The 5608-nt window shown below is 36.2% G+C and overlaps 1 long non-coding RNA gene across 1 annotated transcript; it reads right to left on the bottom strand.

Moving 5' to 3' along the window:
- Window positions 1-498: 498 nt before the first annotated feature.
- Window positions 499-1247, bottom strand: LOC114545092. Its single transcript, XR_003690826.1, has 3 exons — window positions 1211-1247; window positions 859-941; window positions 499-537 (listed from the first exon to the last, which is right to left on the bottom strand). It is a non-coding gene; the product is annotated as an uncharacterized LOC114545092 (long non-coding RNA).
- Between the last annotated feature and the right edge of the window lie 4361 nt (window positions 1248-5608).

The following is a 5608-nucleotide window of genomic DNA, read 5'->3' on the forward strand; positions in this document are numbered from 1 at the left end:
ACCGAAACATTGAACAGGTTTGACCCATCGTTGACAAGTTGTGGGCGAAAACATTCAGAGCACAATTTGACTGAGAAAATAAATGGGCTTACCAAAGAGTTGTTTTGGAATTAAACTTTCATAAATCTCAGTCTTTCCCACCGCTGGTCGTCACAAGATGTTTGAGTCACAAGATTTCTGTACTGAGCCTACGGTACCAGTGGGCTTTAAATCGCGGGTAAGAAGGTCAGATGCTTTGGTATCGAATTTGTGTTTGGCACCTGGCTAGAATCATCTGCACGAGTTTTTCTATCAGTTGAAGAAGCCTGGAAATGACAAACACGTTCCTAAGAGCTTTCACTAGAAGAATATTAAAACTTGGTCGCTCTTGCAAATATATCTATTGAAAATTCAGCAAGCAATCCCCCTGGCAAAAGAATGACATGTGGACTTACTTTCGTAAAAAATGGCACGAATTGTTTTCTTAACAATAGCGGACAGTTGACAAACCAGGATGAAATGACATTATCAGCAAGAGCTACAGTGTATTGAGAGTATCTAAGGTGAAACATATCAGTTCGTTTATATTTTAATCATTTTGACAAAACCAATAATAAAAAGTTTCAGATGTTATCGCGTTGAGCCAACTTCGATGATTCTGTGTAAGGCAAACATATTCCAAAGACTTGTTTCAACTGGATCGCTGTGAAGTTTTTGTACAAAGCACAAAGCTGTTACAATGCGATTTAAACGATTTAAAAGAATGCTACCAACTTTTCGCCGAATACGATTGTGTGTTTACACAACCTAGCTCTCTTTAGGGGGTACATTGATATTTTGTAACAGATTTCATAATTTACGTAACTTCAAGAAACATACCAGAGGGAAATCCTAGCAGTGGTATGGCAACTTGAGTCGTTGGCGAAAGTTTAGTAAACTTTTCCAGATATTGTGGGAGCAGTCTAAGGACAGAAAATTTAGTAATTATTACTTAAAAAATCATATATTTGTGAAGGGGTATCTCGCATCACAAGAGACGTTACGTTTAGGCTGGAGTTTATTGAAAAACGTTTCTGTAAATTCACTGAGCACATCATCAAGGCACGATTTCAAATATCTCCAAAGAAATAAACTTCTAAAACGCTGCAACTACTTAAATCAACTTCATTCTTACAAAGTGCTAATGGACATAAAAAAGTCTCAAATTCCAGACTATCTTAAGTAGCCATACCTTGCCATAACTGAAGGCATTTCTAACATACATATGGTGAGACAAGATACGCTTAACGTCGCGAAATGAGCAACCAAGTACGCATTAGACAACACTAGACGAAATATACAACAACGTTTAAGCAAGAACAGACAACCGCTGAAAATAAAGTCCCGCAGATTCTTACCTGTTCATCTTGACCAATAAAAATGTGGTACGTACACAGCTCCGTTATTACCTGCACGTGTTACAATAAAATATCCAATTAAATCATTAGTATGGTATGATATAATTATGGTATAAATTGGTTATGGTATGGTGTGATATAATTATGGTATGATATGCATGGTTATGGTATGGTATGATTTCGTTATGGTATGGTGGTGTGATATTATTATGGTAAGATATGGTTATCGTACGGTATGATTTAGTTATGGTTAGTTATGGTATGATATGATTATATGATATGATTATATGATATGATTATATGATATGATATGGTATGGTTATGGTATGGTATGGTTTTGGTATATTTATGGTAAGATATTATGATATATGCAAAAAACTGATTGATAAGAACCGTACTGGAAAAATTCTAGCGTACAAATGAGGTCGGCGCATATCATGAGGAACACGAAATAATCCAGGAAGAAAATCGTAATTTGAAACCTGAATGCAAAGTAAAATTTTTAGTTCATGATTTTGGTGTGAAAGTACACAACTTCACTTCCCTTCCCATTTTAGAGAAGACTGTAGATATTGAACGTAAATATTGCTTTCCAGAAAGTATCAAGTTTTTATCTTGCAGTGCCTCTGGAAAGTTCCTCAGAACAACATCCATCACTTCCCATTCCAATTCCTAGAAAATGAAGAAAGTTGAACTTCAATCTTAATGCCAGATGATATATTATGATAGAAAAGTTTACCTGTTGTAAGCACACAAGAATAACATTCATCGCCTCGCTGTAAGGCAGTGAAACAATCCCGTTTGTCTTATCTTCTGCAGAACTAAAACAAAAATGAGAATGTATTACGCAAACAAGAAAAGGATTTTGAAGCAGAATACCTGACATACGTGGCACTATCGTCATTAACCAACCTTTTTTTCAGAACAAACAAAATACGAGTGAATTAAACTTTTCTACTTTTGTCTTGCACAAGGCCTAGACGTTGTCAGCTCGCAGACTGAGGAAAAATTGAAGAATCTTTAAGAAAACACAATGTGAGACATCATAAAAAAATCGCGAGAAATAAAATTGAATTTTCCTTACCGAAAGCCGTATTTCCGATGCACTATACGTCCGATAGCCATTGTCATAATGAGTTTTTATGTGGTACACTAATATATTGAATATTCGTTCGGCTCGTTCTTGAGGTTTACGAAACAATTTCATGTGCAAAAATAGAATGAAATTACTGAAAGAGAAGCAAGTGTGGCATTAAATTAAACTTATTTTTGTTCACGAAAATAACTTCATCACAATGAACGAATATGTGTGGACAATCTCTGCATGTCCTCCATTAACTTGAACAAGCGTACTAATCCTAATACAGCCTCCTTGATGTCTTTCTATGCTGTTTCATCCTGAGGCTGCAGCAACAAAGACAAATTACAGTGATTAGATGTAATTTTATGTCTCTAGATGTTCCTACATATACCTTGCAGTCTCAATAATTACCTTACATGTTCTTTACATGACGGCTTAACGTATCGCTTGAGAGGAACAACTGGACAGTGGCAATCTGGAATTGATAAATGAAATATATATCCTTTTACTTCACTGATGCGTTTGCATTCACGACCCCCGTGTAAAACGATCCAATTTGCGGATATATAGTTAGGTTCAGGTCAGGAAGCTTTCACTGATAAGAAAGAGTTTTCTATTGAAGTACAGTATCAGCTCATCACGAATGAAGAGGAAATTGGAGTGGAGAAATGAAACCGTCTGAAAATGATTGTATTGAGTACCTTCTCGATTATATGCAAAACATCGCAAACTTTCGGTGAATCAGAGGATTCAATAACATCGACCAGAAGCTGGACAGCTCGGATCCGCACAGAAAATCCCGATCTTTGACAATGTGGTCTAAATGTGACAACACTGAATTCTCAAGTATTTCTTCCTGTAAAAAACAAGGAGTTATAAAACTAGAAAAAGATTTCATAATATCGCTAATGTCTAGAAAAATGGACTAAAATTTATTCAAAGTACTAAAATTTTATACCTCATATAGTGGAGAAACGTTCCTAATATGTTACAAAGCACATTTAGAGCTTTAATTCGGTTGGCCGTCCTCTCTTCACATCTAAAAAAAATTCCCATTAGGATAAGACTGAGGCTACATAGAAATACACCACGAACTTAAAAAAAAATCAACATACCAAAATATTACATTTTTACATAACAAAATATAAAGAAAAAAAAAGAAGACCACACACTTGAAGTATTTTCTCCACCAAATCTTTAATATTTTCAAACCAGTTTTCGCAGTAAGATGAAGAGACTGGGAACGATGAGAAACCAGGAGAATAACTGAGGATTACTGCAAACAACGACATTTCATTTAGCTGCAAAACAACGACATTTTATTTAGCTAAGTGGATTCCGTTAGATTTCATATATTTTATTAATTTTGTCCTCAAAGAAAGTCATAAAATTGTTAGCTAGATTCTCATCAGATTGGCACACAGAATATTGAGAATCAGGGGTATAATGTAGTAACTTTCCAACGGTTTTAAATAATTTCTTTTGGTCACTCCCATTATCTCTAACAATTTCAGAATAATAACGAGTACGACTTTCCTATAATAGCTCACTGACACGGCGACATTGCTGACTGTATTTTAGACGATCACAGGATTGTCTTGACTTACGCCATACCCGCTCGAGTTTCCTTCTGATACGTTTTCTCGTTTTTAATTTGTTCAGTGTACCAAGGTGCAGCTGGACGAATAATATCTCTCTCTGGAAATAAGTGGTACATGATGATCCAGAATTTTGGGCAGCTCCGAGTTGTACTGGTTGACTTCGCACTTATATCAGCCGTGTTCCCAGTGTTAATTCGGAGATAGCCTAATTCATTAAGGAACGAGTCCATATTGATTGCTTTAATTTTACGTGACTCCACGACCCTTCTCTGAAACAATGGTTTTTTAAAATTGAGTTCATATGTAACCGTGTAATGGTCAGATATAGATGGATCATGAACGTCAATAGATTGAACAATATTTTCCTCATGGCGAGACAAGATAAGGTCTAACGTGTGACCAGCAAAGTGTGTTGGTTGTTTGTACACGTTGTTCCAGATTAAAAGAATCAACAAGATTGAGAATTTTTTTTGTTGTTAATTCCGACTTATCGTCTACATGGAGGTCGATATAATACGATTATATATTTAGAATTTGAGATGACACATTGATTTGCATACCCATCACTTCGAAAGACTTAATGTGTGAGAACATTTTCGCCGAGTCCAGCTTCACTTTTAAAGTGTTGTTGTATAGTATACCAATGCCTCCCCCTCTACCTTGTTGTCTCGAGATATTGTTAAAGGAAGTAGCCCTTCGGGGTGAAATTCCCAAAAAGTATATGATCAAATTTGTCAGGTGAAGCCAGGTTTCTGTAATCGCAAATATATCAAATTCATTCTCAACCACATAGTCTTTGACTAAATTCGCTTTGTTCCGAATAGACCGGCAGTTGAAGAGACCAAAAGAAACAAAGCTGAGTAACAGCTGTATCAGGAGTTGGCAATGCCTGATAAAGGAATATTGATGAGATTGATTCTCTTAATTAAATTTCTGCCATATATATTTACAGGCTTTGGGACACGGTCCGTGATTCTAACAGGGATAGCTTCCTGATGATTTGCAGGATGATAGTGATTGTATAGTGTGGCGGTGGTGTTTGCGAAGTAGGTATTATAGCAAATATTCCTATAGGTCATATGGAACAACCAACCTTTCTGTAGATTCAACTGCCCAAGCATTGAACTAAGCTCCTCAGGATTATTAGCGGGTCGAAACGTGTTCATCAAACGTAACTGCTTTCGATGTTGATACATCTCATCCGACTGATTATTATCAAAAGATTGAGGACCAGGATTAGACGAAACATCCACACACATTGTTAGATCCTGCTTGAAGGCTTCGTACACAGGACTAGACTAACAAATCCATGTTTCGTTTCTTTAGCAATCGCAAATGAGACTTTGTATTTAGATTCAAAACCAACTCGTTGTATGTTGACCCGACATCGAAAAGCAATATCTCCACAAATACTCAAGGTTATGCCATCCGCAGCCAATCCATCCAAATCCGTGCAATTAGTACTCTTAAATGCCATATTAATTGGTCGATATGTACGAAACTCGTTAGATGAGATAAATATCATAAAAAAATATATAGAGCTGCCGACC

This window comes from Dendronephthya gigantea, unplaced genomic scaffold, assembly GCF_004324835.1.
Source record: "Dendronephthya gigantea isolate DGI-Jeju-01 unplaced genomic scaffold, DenGig_1.0 001179F, whole genome shotgun sequence".
NCBI classification, from domain to species: domain Eukaryota; kingdom Metazoa; phylum Cnidaria; class Anthozoa; order Malacalcyonacea; family Nephtheidae; genus Dendronephthya; species Dendronephthya gigantea.